The sequence below is a fragment of the Epargyreus clarus genome, unplaced genomic scaffold (genome assembly GCF_041222505.1).
Source record: "Epargyreus clarus isolate Ecla_fem2 unplaced genomic scaffold, WU_Ecla_fem_2.2 ptg000002l, whole genome shotgun sequence".
Classification (NCBI taxonomy): domain Eukaryota; kingdom Metazoa; phylum Arthropoda; class Insecta; order Lepidoptera; family Hesperiidae; genus Epargyreus; species Epargyreus clarus.
In genome coordinates, this window is record NW_027332210.1 from 7913965 (window position 1) to 7930303 (window position 16339).

General features: G+C 35.1%; 1 protein-coding gene across 2 annotated transcripts in view; it reads left to right on the forward strand.

The window, feature by feature from the left end:
* The first annotated feature begins 3647 nt into the window (after positions 1–3647).
* Positions 3648–16339, forward strand: part of Osi24 (Protein) — a 95218-nt gene continuing 82526 nt past the window's right edge. For both annotated transcript variants that reach the window (XM_073079263.1, XM_073079255.1), the window contains exon 1: positions 3648–4164. The gene's annotated coding sequence lies outside the window, so the exon portion shown is untranslated. The remainder of the gene's footprint in view (positions 4165–16339) is intronic.

A 16339-nucleotide genomic window follows, 5' to 3' on the forward strand; every position in this document is an offset into this window, starting at 1 on the left:
CACTTACCGTCAGGTGGACTGCATGCTCGTCTGCTACTCCTATATTATAAAAAAAGAAATGTCTATAGTTTAATCGTTGAAAAATGGATCTCTCAATCGGGTTAAGAAACTCGGGCACTTGATCGTGGGGTCGGAGGTTCAAATTTATTTGCGTATTACAAATTAATTTATCACTTGCTTAAACGGTGAAGAGACTCATCGAGAGGAAACCTGCATACCAGAAAAATCTTAAAAAGAAGGTATGTGAAATCTACCAGTACGCACTTACTATAGCCTAATCCTTCTCAATATGAGAGAAGACCCGTGCCCAGCAGTGGTACAATAATGGGTTAATAATGATGAACCGGGGCTGCAAGGTTCAAACCCCAAGCACCTCGAATTTTCTGGAGCATGAGTGTTGTGTATTAGAAGTTAATTATCACTTGCTTGACTAGATAGTGAAGGAAAATATCGTGAAGAAACCTTAACGCATGAGAGATTGAAAAAATCTCAAATGTGTGTGACGTCATAACTTCCACGTGGCCAACGCGGTGGACTGTGGTCTAAACCCCTTTTATTCGAAAACTTTACTTACTTTTTTTCGAGACCCGTGAATTTAATTGAAAGTTGAAATGAAATTAAAAAAATAAATTGCCATCTGTTTAAAATTATATAGGTACTTATTTGGTCCCTAAATTAAGCTGCTCTCAACTGCCATAAAACCTTACTTTTAAAGGTCATTTAATTTTATAGTCAGAAAAATATTAAAATGCCCTCTCTAAATTTTATCAGCTGATACTCGTCTCGTTATTTAAATATAGCAGTTTTATATAACGGGTTGTCTATATAACGGTCATTATTGAATTAATCTACCCACATAATGTTAAAATTATATTTAGAGTACATGTTACCAACACTAATTAGTGACTAAATGTGTAGCTAATGTGTAGTTAAAGCCACAGATTGTCAAATAACAGGATGATTTGAAAACTAAACACAAAAATACGTGGTTTAATAAATACATATAATAACAATGTTAGCTTCTCGGGTGTGAACATCGAATATTTTACATATTAATAGGCAGAAGAAACTATGAATAAGTAATAATATCAATGCCTGATAACGTTAGAATTATTGTCTGTCTGTTTTTTGTGTGTTTGAAATTACTTCAAATTAAATTCATAAAGTATTGAATTAAATTCAATACTTTATGAATTTAATTCAAAATTTTAGGTTGGAAGTAATTTCAAATTACAGTTGCATCATTGACGTTACATTCAAGTGAACGAAGTCGCAGGTACAGCTTGTGGTTCAATAAATCGTTATATCTACCATAAACTGAGCTATAAATGGCTGTTGGTCAGAATAATCAAGACCGCACGAAATTAATTGATAAGCAATGCTGTAATTAGACTAATTAGTTATATGGATGGTTTATGCAATTTGATAATTATATGCGATCAAAATATTGGTCTTTCTTATTTGCATTTTTAGACCAAAAGCTTTTGTTTATTACACCATTATAATATATTAATTGATAAGCAACACTGTAATTAAACTAATTAGTAACATGGATGGTTTGTCCAATTTGCTAATTATATGCGATCAAAATATTGGTCTTTCTTATTTGTGTTCAAACGAGAAGCTTTATTTGTTTTATTTGTTGTAAAACAATATTTACTATGCTATATTTATAAGCTTAAAATCACATTAAAATTAATAAAACATAGATTAGTAAAGATTACTCACTCCTAACAAGAAAATGTAACCAGTTTTGACAATTGAAGTTTGTCACTGTCATCTATTTTCGTGTTTGAAAAATATTAAAAAAATGTAGTTTTTAGAACAGTTACGAATGAAACGATATTTCTCCGCACTTTTTCTTTGATTTCGTGTTTTTGCACCACTTAACTGCGCATGTCGGCACTGTTCCGCGTAAATTACACCATGACAACCATTAAATGACTGACAGAATTGTCAGCCCTTTAAGCCATTTAATGGCTTCCTTCAATTACAAGGCGGTGAGATATATATACTTATCTATGTAATAAAATATGATTATAAAAATAATTTCGTTTATTCATACAAAATCACACTTAAGACTGGTCGCAGACTCGTTACTTCGAGTACCTCTACGATCAAATGGGATGGATTTGAAGGTGATAGAACCCTTTGTGGTTCTACTCCGGCGGCACCACCGTCACACCTATTTCTACCTAATAACAACTGTGTTAGGCACTGCTGTGTTCCGGTTAGAACGGTGCGGTAAGGGAGACAGACTTTTCCGTGGCGTTCCAGCTTAGTCATCAAGGGTAGCGATCTGTGGCCAACCTCAGGTAGGAATATCTAATCCTATCTGAGGTTGATTACAAATGTCCATGGGCGGCAGTAGCCCTTTACCATCAGGTGGACTGCATGCTCGTCTTCTACTCCTATAATATAAAAAATAAAAAAAATAATAAAATATCTGCTTCACTACACCCTTCAAGCCAACACAACGAACAAATATATCTTTCAGTCAGTTACTATTTAGACTACAATTCATTATTATCGTTGCTTCATAGAGAAATATATCATATAAACCGCAACCAGTGTGCACGGTCAAGTGCGTTCACCTGTCATGACCTACTCCGGTAAGCCGGTACTCACTACTCTTCCTATTAATATTATGAGAGGAAGACATATTATATTTCCGAGGCATTACAGCTTAGTCCTCAGTAGTAGCGGCGCATCAGTGGCCGATCTCAGGTAGGAATATCTAATCCTATCTGGGGTTGATTACAAATGTCCATGGGCGGCAGTACCCACTTACGATCAGGTGGACTGCATGCTCGTCTGTTAGTCTTATATTAAATGGTCACATATTATCAAGTAAACCGCAACCATCGAGTGTACGGTCAAGTGCGTTCACCTGTCATGACCTACTCCGGTAAGCCGGTACTGTACTATTATTATTAATATTATGCACTTATAAACCCTTTTACAAGGGTTTTCAACATGATGACCGGTTTGTCTCAAAGATCCGGGTAAACCTTGGACAGACTGTGTTGTGTACGCATGTTGAACTATAGGTATAAGTCCCTTAAAATGTTACATTTGGGTTGCAATTTTCAGAGGACGCAATTTTATTTTTTGTGTGTAATTAATGTAAAGCTAAATCCTAGTTTGTGCGGTCGGAACTCTTGTCCTCCGGCCGCCATATTGAAATAGCTTATAGCCTAGTTCTAGAATAGGCCAGCTGTTGCGGTAGTACTTTCGCAGTCAAAGTATACTGGTTATATTAACACCTTTAAACTTAAAATTCAAACGAGCAATTAATTAGTGATATCGAGTAAACATAGTATTGCTAATTGGTTTTACTTTCATCAAAACTTCAGGAGTTTTTAAACTTAAGAACACGTTAAATTTGTTTTATTTTTAAAAGTATATAAAAATAGTAATTTTTAAAATTGTAATAAACTCTACTGAGGAAATAAAACAATAACTATCGCCTCTAATCATTATATTTTGTACTATAACGAGTATATTATTATGTTTTTGCGATAGCCAATAACAATTTTCCCGAACGAACTGACGAATTGATCACTTTCACTTTTACGTAACGTCACCTTAACCGATCACACGTCCGTTCGACATTTGAATGAGTTCAATGCTCGTAGTAATCTTCGCACGAGCGGAGCGAACAAGACAGAACATCGTTCGAAATTCAAAATTTCACTTGTTACTTACATTTTAAACCTTAACCAAACGCAGTTTCGTTCGACATTTGAGTGAGTTTAGCTCGTGGTAACCTGCGCGTGAGTTGTGCGATAAAGATAGAGAATACTTTGAAATTCAAATTTATTTCATTTCATACTTAGATTTTAATGTTTTTATTGCTTTGAGGGGATATACGGGCATTTTAGCCATACATTGCTTACGTTTTGCAATGAAAGGGGGGAGTGGGGGAAGTGTGTGTCGGTTGCGACCATGACAGTGGCATCGAAACTTCACTCCGAGAGACTTGTTGTGTAAAATAGTGTCTGGTGAATGGTTTTTAAAGAATTTCGAGTTGTTTTTGGGCTGTGTTAGTGCTTGTTTGTAGTGCATTGACCGGAATAAGAACTTGGTTGTGCGAATTTCACCGTGCAACGTATTGGATTTTGGAGAAAGCCGATATTATGGATACCACCGGGCTTCGATAATGTGAGTATTGGAGAATTGCTTTAGTTTTGTTTCTTAGTGGAATATGTTAGAGTTGCTTAAATTGCGACTGTTTTTTTGTAGTATGTATGTAGTACATAATTATTATTTATACTTTGGCTTATGTAGAGGTGAAATGGTTTTGTAGAATAAAATTGTATCGTTTTACTTTTTAGAATATTTTATACGCTAAATAAGTTACGTTATCGTGAACATTGTTCTATTTTGTTATATACTCAGTTTCGTAGATTGAATTGGATTTGTATTAGTTAATATTAGCTCCTCAATATATAATCAGGGTTTATTACTCATGTTCATTTGGGACAGTCGTTTAGTACTTCAATATTATACTAGTCTTATATATAAATTCTCGTGTCACAGTGTTAGTTACCGTACTCCTCCGAAACGGCTTTACCGATTTTCACCAAATTTTATATGCATATTCAGTAGGTCTGAGAATCGGCTACTATTTATTTTTAATACCCCTAAGTGATAAGGATTGTTCACCCTTAACATTTTATTTATTTATATGGCAATACAACGTTTGCTGGGTCAGCTAGTTATATATGTAAGTCAATACAAATGTTACTGGTTTTGAACATGGTAAAACCCTTTGTGGTTTGACTCCACCACTACCACCACATCTATTTTGGCTTTTTTATAATATAGGAGTAGCAAACAAACATGCAGTCCACCTGATAGTAAGTGGCTACTGCCGCCCATGGACATCTGTAATCAACTCCAAATAAGATTAGATATTCCTACCGGAGGTCGGCCACAGATGCGCCGCTATCGCTGACGACTAAGCTGGAACGCCTCGGAAAAGTATGTCTCCCTTACCACACCCTGCAAACCAGAACTCAGTGACGCTTAACACTGCTGTGAGGAGGCAGAAATATGTGTGGCGGTGGTCCCGCTGGAGTCGTACCACAAAAGGTTCTACCACCATACGACCGTAGTACTACAAAACACTTCAAAGAGCTCTACCAACTTTATAAATTCTATAATTAATGAACCGATAATCGTTAATATCACAGAACATCTTAATGACATATAGATCAATCTGACCTTACATCAAATTGACCCGCTGACCGTGTTCAACTCAAATGAAACTCGTATCTCTACCATACCCACTTGATCTACCACATTGAAAAACATCATATGTCTCCAATGCTTACCGGTTTTGTGTTCAGAAGCTATTTTCAATAAGATATTTAAAATTGTAGCCACTGCAGAACATGCATGATACAAAAAGTATAGACTCAGTTCATACATGGTCCAGTATACATTTCGGCCCCTGGGCCTCAAAACTTAAGCCCACTATTATTTTTTGAAGTGATGTGGATATAATACAGTATCAGCAGTGATAGCCTAGTAGTTAAGAAACTTGGCCTCTATATCGAGGGCTCAGGGGTTCAAATCCCAGGCCTCTGATTTTTCAAAGTTATGCGCGTATTAGAAATTAATTATCACTTGTGAAACGGTGAAGAAAAACATCGTGAGGAAACCTGCATACCTGAAAGATTTATAAAATAAAATAAAAATCTCAAAGGTATGTGAAGTCTGCCAATACGCACTTGGTCAGCACGGTGGACTATGGCCTAATTCTTCTCATTCTGAGAAGAGACCCGGGCCCAGCAGTGAGACAGTGATGGGTTGTTGATGGACACAGTATCACGTGCATCAAACATGAAGGCAACATTGTAAAGAACACACACAGAGGAACTTTCCGTTTGTCCTTGAAAATTTTTGTAGTCGATTCGCACTTGACCAGGGCCTTGGTCTAGGGCCTAGGCCCTTTTATGGGAGAAGCAATGGGACTGTTAATAGTCTCAATCTCAACTCTAAAGTACCACTACTGGACCGGGCATTCCATAAGGAGGAAATTTAGACGGGACATTTCAACTTAGTTCTTCACGTATCTATCTATCTACTTCATCTATTCCTATCTCGGGCTGATTATCAAAGTTTTAAGGGTGGTAAAACCCTCTGTGGTTCGACTCCGGTGGCAACACCACCACAACTACTCGTATTTCTGCCTAATAACAGCACTGGTTAAAGCGCTGTTGTGTTCTAGTTCAAGGATGTGGTAAGGGAGACATAGTTTCCGGGGCATTCCAACTTAGTCTTAGTGGCCGACCACAGGTGGAAATCCGGTCTTGTTTGGGTTAATTGCAGTAGCCAAGTACCATTAGATGGACTGCACGCTCGTCTGCTACTCCTACATAATAAAAAATTACGTCTACGAGTATAAGAAGAAAAAAGTGCTATTCAGAAGCCAATCCAAAAATAATAAATTGGCATTTAATCTTCTGTGTCGAGCATACATATTTATTAGCAATTTGAGACTTGAAGCAAAAAATCATACTTTCTTTGACCACATGAGAACTTTCATTTATAAGTAGCATACCAGCGCGGTTTCCGTTCGTATGTATGGTATTTAGGGTTCTGTACCCCAAGCACAAAATGGGCACATTTGAAAGATTTAATCATATATGGCAATATGTATATCTCATTCTTTGGCACGCATTCATTCTGAAGGTGGTAGAGTGTGGTTCGACTCCGGCGGCACCACCGCCACACCTATTTCTGCCTAATAACAGCAGTGTTGCGCAGCTGCGTTTTGGTTTGAAGGGTGTGATAAGGGAGACATACTTTCCCGAGGCGTTCCAGCTTAGTCCTCAGGAGTAGCGGCGCATCTGTGGCCGACCTCAGATCATATCTAATCCTATCTGGGGTTGATTACAGATGTCCATGGGCGGCAGTAGCCACTTACCATTAGGTGGACTGCATGCTCGTCTGTTACTCCTATATTATAAAAAAAACGCCCTGCAGCCCAAGCAGCTTGAAGGATTTTAACATATGAGGTGTCGTTAGATTCGTCTAAATTGTGACAGTGGCTATGTTTTCAATAAATCTAATTTAGTTTTTATAGTAATTTCCTACTTTATAGTACAGGAATATTTTATACCTAACCCTTTAAAACAGAACCACATTCTAATTGGCTCTATATTTAAGAGTTTTCAAAAATAAGATAGTGAGAAAGGGTTTCTCTACAGTCATCAGAAATGTACTTTCGTTTATAAAAAGGTGCAAAGTGCAACGTCGTGAAGATGACTGCCATCTTGACCTGAGTTGAGTGACCTTCGCAGGTTCTATTTTGGAATTTGGATGCACTGTTACGGATACTTTTAAACTCTCAGTGAAAGCCTAAATTGTTTGGTCTCTGGCAGAAAAGGTCCGGGTTTCAGATTCTTGCCTCTTCAGATTTTTTGAAAGCATGTTGTCGTCAGTTTTTTTAAGTAATGGCAGTACTGTCCCTCTGCTGGGCACGGGTACTCCTCTTAGACTTTGAAAGACTTACACTGTTTACGATGTTGTCCAAGTGCGAATAGCTAGGCTTCACAGACCTTTGAGAACTTTTTTTAAGAATTCTCTGACGTATATGTTTCTTCGCGATTTATTCCTTCACCATTAAAAGAAAAGATAATTAATTTCTAATAAGCACTTGATTTTAAAAATCAGCGGTGCCCGGGATTTTGATCACGTTCTCCCCGAGGGACCAAGTTTCAACCTGGTTTCAAACTGGTAGTGTCTTGCTACTGACCACATACCATCAGTATTCATGCTGTATGACTCCAAACTTGTTTTCTAGTTCTATTACATAAAATAAAGTAATTAATCATAATTATGCCTATACCTTAGACGCACTACTTTATCATGACCTAGTAATAAAGATTATAACTCAATACTCGTTCTGTTAACTTTCTTTTGAAGTATGTTGAAGTCGGTTCTTTATAAGCGTTGGCAATGTTTGGTAGAAACCACGATGCAATTTGTATGGAAATGGAACATTTCCTATATTCCGATGTATGGTCGATTTGTGGTGAAGATGGGTAGACTGACGTTTATCGTTCCATTGGATTTTACTTGGGTTTACTGGCCCAATTTATCGATTGATGAGTATTGTACAATATACATACTTACATACATTTTTGCGTTGTATCAACTTAAATATTAAGAATGTAGAAAATGCGCAATAAATATAAACAAATAAATTATTAATAATTTTTGTAAAGTTTTAACCTATTTAAGAATGAAACTATAAAAAGGACTAAAACTATAAAGGCTGATTATAAACGTCTGTTTGGCATTCGAAACAAAATAGGAATGCCTCTTTGACAACTTTGAAAGTGGTAAGACCTCTACTGGTTCAACTTCTGCGGCACCACCGCCTCACCTATTTCTGCCTAATAATAGTGGAGTGCTGTGTTCGGTTTTAAAGAGTGAGGCAAGGAAGACATATTTATCCCCATCTGTGACCGCTCTCAGGTGGGATTATAATCTTATTCGAGGTTGATTACAGATGTCAGTGGCCGACAGTAGCCAAATATCATAAGATGAATTGCATTCATGTTAAAAAAAAATAGTAAAAAAAATGTTTTTTTTTTTCAAAACATAAATGATTTCCCTCAAAATTTATCTTTATTTTCGTTTTGGTTTCGCTGATTTTGCATCCAAGAAACACTGCAGGAGTAAAAAAAAATCGTAGCTGCGTGCCTGATTCGAACTGGCTATCAGTTTTAGTTACCGATTCTTTTCAAATCAGATACAGTATATTAACCCAAGACCCAATAGGTTAATGGCCATGTTAATTTCAATGCGATCGCGTTGTAAGCCGCTCTGATTGACCTCAACATTGTAACTTAGAGTCGATGACGCTAACCTTGCTTATTATTTTCTAATAACCTTATCAATAAATGTTTTCGTGGCACTTCCAGAGGCACCATAGGTATTATTGAGTAATAATAGTGTTAAGTGATGCTGTCTTCTGGTTTTAAGGGTATGATAAGGGAAAGTCACGTTATGTAGAGCTAATTATAGTTAACCGGACCTATTTCTACGTCAAATAGCAAGATAAAACGATTATCTTTACAAATGTATAGGTATGAATATTTTTATTTTTGTATAGGCCAACGGCGGCACTTACAAATTGTCAGTTACAATATTTTCTTAAACCACTACCGGATCGGAACGCGATCTCTACTGAGAAGATCCGGTAGGAAACTCAGTGGGTTTGTCTTTTTTAATTTTAAAAATAATTATTCTCTTTTTCATTTTTTTTTAAATGCCATTATTTTTATATATAATAAATATTCATACCTACTCGTATTCTGTGTTATAACAGCAGTATTCAGCGCTGCTACGTTCCGGTTTTAAGGGTAGCACTTTTCCAAGGCGTTTCAACTTGGTCCTCGGGTATTTGTAACGTATGTATCTGTGGTCGAGCTTAGGTAGGAATACCTACTATCTAAGGTAGAGGGTTCCAGAAGCCTCTTACCATCAGGTGGACTGCATGCTTGTTGTTACCTCAATCTTTATATATATATTTCTTATGTGCGTGTGTATGTCACTGAACTCCTCTTTAACGACTGGACTGATTTTGATGAAATTTGTTGTGTGTGTTCAAGGGGACTTGAGAATGTTTAGATTCACAATTTAGTCCGTGGGAAAAGGTTTTTTTTAATTAATTTTTAATTCGTAAGTAGTTATAGAATCGGAAACTATGCATTTCATCAAGTGATGATCTTTAGCAAAGTTGTTATCCAAGAGCCCACGAGAGTAAGACCAAGTTTGGGAGTTGGTAAGACCAATTTTCGACAGATGACACCACTGTCATTCCTATGCAAGTACAAATTTTCCGTTTTATGTATGTCATATTATTTCTTTAAAATGCGGGCGAAGCCGCGGGCACCACTAGTATTATATAAAAAACTTCCGAAACTACAAAGAAAGACATTTACCACCTTTTAAATATGACTTTTAAAAATTCTTGTGCCTTACCTCAATTTCACCCCGAACCCGGAACTAAATGACACCGCATGCCATTTCATTCTCACAAGGACATCACAACCGGTTCGGTCAAAAATCGAAATCCATTAAATTCCAGTAGAAAGTTCTCGAAAGCATTCATAACGACTACGGAAATGAGGAAAAATGTTAATAACATCAAACCGGTGCCAAGTGACCCATTGGCCAACTGTTTTTGGATAATCCTACTTATGTTTTCGAAAATTGGCACGGCTTATATGGGGTTCAGTGTGACGGCCGGACCGCCCCTTTTATGTATAAGTGGCTACTGCCGCCCGTAGACATCTGTAATCAAACCCAGATAAAACTTAATTTCTACCTGAAATCGGCCGAACGTGCGTCGCCACCCCTGAGGACTAAGTTGGAATGCCTCAGAAAAGTATACCTACACCACACCCTTCAAACCAGAACGCAGCAGCGCTTTACACTGTTCGTATTAGCCAGAAATAAAAATCTTTAAAAAAAAAATTGGTGTGGTGGTGATCGCCGCGTTGAACCACAGAGAGTTCGGTCACCCATCCGACTCCTGACCGTTCCACATTATAATTTATATAAAGCCTGCGGGCCGCGCGTCTATGTTCCAATTGCTGACTAATTGAGAAAGTTGACTAATCGGAATTTTATAGCCGGTCATTAGTCGGCGAGTACTTTTCGAAATACGACAATTAATTGCTTGAAGTGCAAATCAAACATCAATAATAGAAAATTTAACTATTGGCCATAGATAAGTATAGATATCTCACCGCCTTGTAATTGAAGGAAGCCAAAGTGTCAGCCATTTAATGGCTGTCATGGTGTAATTAACGCGGAACACTGCCGACATGTGCAGTTAAGTGGTGCAAAAATGCAATATTGAAGGAAAAAGTGCAGAGAAATATCGTTTCATTCGTAAATACTCTAAAAACTACAATATAAATATTTCTCGAACACGAAAATAGATGACAGTGACAATTTCAATTGTCAAAACTGGTTACATTTTCTTGTTAGGAGTGAGAAATCTGTACTACTCTATGCTATTAGCATCTTAATATTCGATAATTCTACGACGATTTTTAGTATTTTTTTCAATGAAATACACGAAAATTCAAGTCTAAAGCAGTCTTGACTAAAATACGTTAAAATAGAAAACTCTAAGCATTTTGTAAGGAAAAATAGTAAACTGATTAAAGTTGTGCGGAAAAACCATGTAAAATACAACGAAAACCGGATAATGCAAACGAAAGTTACATTCTGGCATTTGAATAACGTCATGTACCTGTTTATGTTAGTATAATCCGAGTCATTAAAGGTTAGAATACAGAATGACATGTATTTGACAAAATGTAGAAAAAAAAGCAGAAAATTTTATTGAAATACTTAGTAAGTATTTTGGTTGAAAAATTTTGAAGGAAACATTACACAATGCTTTATGAAAATTATACAATGCTTAAAATTTTGACAAGTAGAATAGAATACTATTTATTGTAACTTGACAGTTAAATTTAAACAATAAATAATACACATACACATAGATTACTTAGTACTATAATATAATTGAAAGGATCGAAAAGTAATCGCAATTAAGTTAGAAAATTATGGACATTATTTTGTTGATAAACATTTAAGACGACTAATTTGAAATGTAAATTTTGACAATTGATAATAATTAATGACATAATTATAAAAATAATTTATTTGAATTTATTTGTAATCACAATTTCTAAATTTGCATGCCTTGACAGGTGGAACTTGGCGAACTTATATACTTTTACTGTTATTTTATGTCTTACCCATGTTCTTGCAATTAAATATATTTGTATTTGAATTTGAAGATCTCTTTAATTAAAAACGATTTTTCGCTAACAAACAAAATTATGATTGCTTTCGGTCCTCCTAATATATAACAATATGCCGAAAAATCGCTTTTGCCAACTTTAATCGGAGCGAACGAGACACTATGAAATTGGCTTTATAAATCTATCATTTAACAACTTAGGTTATACTCATATTATACATGTATTCCGTGTCAAGTCATAAAACGTACGCCAGATGTGATCTCTGTATTCTAGGGGAAATTTTATACATATAATATATATGTACTAACTACATATATAGAGACGCTTACGAGAGGATAAATAATAAGCCGCTGTTTCATTTAGTAATTTTATATAACACTAGCTGACCCGGCAAACGTTGTGTTGCCATATAAATAAAAAATGTTAAGGGTGAACAACCCTTATCACTCAGGGGTATGAAAAATAGATAGTAGCCGATTCTCAGACCTACTAAATATACATATAAAATTTGGTGAAATTCGGTAAATCCGTTTCGGAGGAGCACGGTAACTAACATTGTGACACGAGAATTTTATTGTTTTCAATTCGATCGCAGCGCCAACTTTTAGTAAAGACTATCATTAAAATATATTATATTTTATTACTTATTCTAAAAATATATTATTATTATTAAAATAAATTATATTTTATTATTTTTTATTTTTATTACTCTTTGATCTAATGATAGTCTTTTATTTAATGTTTGATACTGCGATGGTAGCGAAGTCTGTCGAATCCAATGTAAAACATTCCAAAATCAACAACTACCTACTAATTAAAAATTAGGTAAAAATACCTTTTCCCACGGACTAAATTGTGAATCTAAACCATTCTCAAGTCCCCTTGAACACAAACAACAAATTTCATCAAAATCAGTCCAGTCGTTTAGGAGGAGTTCAGTGACATACACACGCACGTAAGAAATATATATATAAAGATAGAAGTAGCAACCGAGCATGCAGAACATCTGATGGTAAGAAGCCACTGCTAGCCATGGACATCTGTAATCAACCCCAGAAAAATATCTCCAGAGTACTAAGTTGGAACGCCCCGCTTATGCTTAGCAGTAAAAGCAGAACACAGCAGCATTTAATAGTGCTGTTAAAATTTAATAAGACAAAAATATACGGTGCCTCCGGAGTTGCACCAAATAAGGATCTACCACCTTAAATTTTTTTCTGAGGCATTCCTACTTAGTCCCCACGTTCCAAACCGCGTTTATAATCGACCTTAGATACAATTTCTAGTCCTATTTATACTTTAAATCTAAAATAAGTTAAAACTTCGCAAAACGAATAATAACTTGACAACTTTTATATTCATTGCGTAAAATTCGAAAAGGCCTCTTTTTATTTACGCCTTTGTCACTTTCCAACTTAAAATTTGATTTAACACTGAACAACTAAGCAAAAAGTTAGCTATAAAAAACTCAATTATACTTAATTGGCGAAGTGAATTCAGTTTCATATTTCAAACGAAAAGATTTAAATAAAAAACTTTATTTGTTGATAACTGTATAACATTTAAATTAATTAAAACTTGGATTTTTCTTAAAATCTCTGTAGCGTTCACTGTACTAAATCATAAACTAAAGCCCATTAGTAATAATATAATCAGCCTTAGCCAATTCTTGCCTACTTAAGTTTGAAATTTGATAATTATCAATAAAAATAATAATTTGTACCGCCTCAAAATCTATTTATCAAATATATTTCATATAAAATATAGCTTATGTTACTCGTAGATAATTTAGCTTTCGAATGGTGAAAGAATTTTTAAAATCGGTCTAGTAGTTTTTGAGCCTATTCATTACAATCAAACAAAGCTTTCCTCTTTATAATATTAGTATAGACTATAGATGATTGATTATACAACTATAATTGTAATTAATGAGTAGAAAAAAATCTAAATTTTGATCTTGTTAGGCAAAAAATGGTTGTGATTGATTATAAAGGACATAGGTCGAAATTCTTTGTTGCTTATATACAAATACATTCTGGCAACTAGTGACTTATAATTATATATAAATAAACATGAAAATGGATAATGTATTATAGATATTGAAGAAAATTCACATTTATATGCAATGTGCACTGTAAATATATAAAAATCAGGCTTTCTCCGTCCAACTTATTTCTCAAACTACTTTGCCTAAATTTTTAAACGGGATTGTAGAGAACCTTCCGTGAAGCCGACTCGCACTTGACTATTATGCTTTTCATCGTAACAGATCGACTGTAAGTGAAAGTAAGTTTTTGCTGGCAGAACAAATCGTCTAACAATTTTGCATAATCCGTACACTTAGCAGTAACTTATGTTAAACTCTTATTTTTGTACCATTATCCCATTTGTTTAATGACTAACTAAGAAGAAGAAATAGCCATTTTACGTAGATCTAAAATGATTCTTAAAGTTGTGCTATAATTATGGAAGTTCAATGATTTTTTTTAATGCGCAAATAAAATCTTTGCTATTAAATTCTTTACAGAACTACAGACATTTCAAAAATGGTAATATTGTAATCAAAACAGTTATACTGCTTTCAAACTCAATGTCTTTGTTAATTTATTTTTATGATGTTACAACCGGGATACGAACTTCATGAATAGTGGAGCCGTAAAAACTTACTTGTAACATTAATCATAGGGATGATGATTTAGATACTTTTTTATATTTGGTGGATGAGGTACTTTGTATACGCTGACATAGTTTCGGCCTTTTTCGAAAAAGAATTTGATTAAAGTACCCCATAAATCTTGATTGACCCCAGAAATCATTATAATTATCCAATGTTTTCTTTGAAGTTAGATATATGACAATTTTTGCCTACTTTTTGACATTTTGTAATGTGGTAGGCAAACATTGTTTAAGGTTGATTATTATTACTAATGGGCGTCAGTTGTCGATGAGTAATATTATTTGTTTTTAGAAATCATATCCCTGTACATGTATTCGTGAATCTATACATTCGTCTATACTAATATTATAAAGAGCAAAACTTTGTTTGTTTGATTGTAATGAATAGGCTCAAAAACTATTGGACCGATTTTAAAAATTCCCTCACCATTCAAAAGCTACATTATCCACGAGTAACATAGGTTATATTTTATATGAAATATATTTGATAAATAGATTTTGAGGCGGTACAAAGTTTGCCGGGTCAGCTAATAAGATATAAAATTGTATTACTTTTACCCAAGCATCACAGAAAGCGAGAGTTATTCACGTAAATATGAAACAGAAATTAATATTCAATATCAAATATTCACACGTACATACGTATCATAGTGCATATTTGATCAAATAGCCACCCCTATCAACTTATCATGTTAGGGGAAGTTTTCGTGAGCAATAAAACGTTTTATTACATTTCCTTGAATCCACAAGGTACGAGCCAAGTCGAATATTTACATAATCCAAACTTGACATATCGTTAGTAATACGAGTATTTCTGTTAGTATTCCACCGCATTGGAGAAACGTAATGAAGTAGGATAAAGAGCAATGACTCCCAGTTGGTCAGCTTGGCTGCAATATGATGCAAGTAGTTCCAAGTTTTTGAGGAGTTTGCATAGGAGGATATCGGTTTGAATTTCAGTCAACCTACAGTGCAATATGATCTTCTCCAAGTTTTAGGGAGTTTGCCTAGTGATGGAGCAAATGACTTGCGTCTATCAGTAGGAAACTCAGTCTCTCACATTGAGAAATCCTCTACAAGCGATCTTGGAAAATGTCAAGGGTTGTGAAACCTACTAATCCGCATTCGGCCAGTTTATAACCCTCTCGCTCGTAAAGGAGAACTATGCCCAGCTCTGGAACACTAATAGATTGCAGACGTTGAAGATTTGGGGTTCGACGCCATTCAGATCTGATTTTATAAAATAGGATTTTAGGAATATTGTTAGCATATTATAAACCAATTTTCGGAGCATGCTTGAAAAGTATCTGCACTTGATCACTACATCTGTCTGGCAGAGTTTCGACTTCGATTTGGCCAAGTAGATATTAAATGCTAAATTTAAATTCAAGTATTTATCTCCTTAACATCTCCGACATAGTCCTACGCCCGTAAGACTATAAGAAAAGAAACCGTTATTCTGAGCCTCCCAACTTTGAGACAGTAATGCCTTTACAACGACAAGAAGATAAATCCAGATTCACATCACACTGTCATTTCCTGACAGGGGTTATGACATAACCACACAGTTATTTCCCATACCCCCTGTCTCATTTTACGGTCGTGGTTTAGTCTCCCTTAGGACCAGATTGAGGGAAAGTAAGAAATAGGAATGAATTGCGTAATATGCGTATTAAATGTTTAAGTATTATATTTTGATAAATTTTATTTTTTTCTAGTGATATTCCCTTATTATTACCAAAATGTCTCTCTTCTGATTAGAGCCTGGAAGTCGATAAGGTGACGGACGTTCTTGAGGTCTGATTTCAAGGGCATTCAAGCTACGCCTATTTGACTGTAGCAGTGTTCAACCTTCA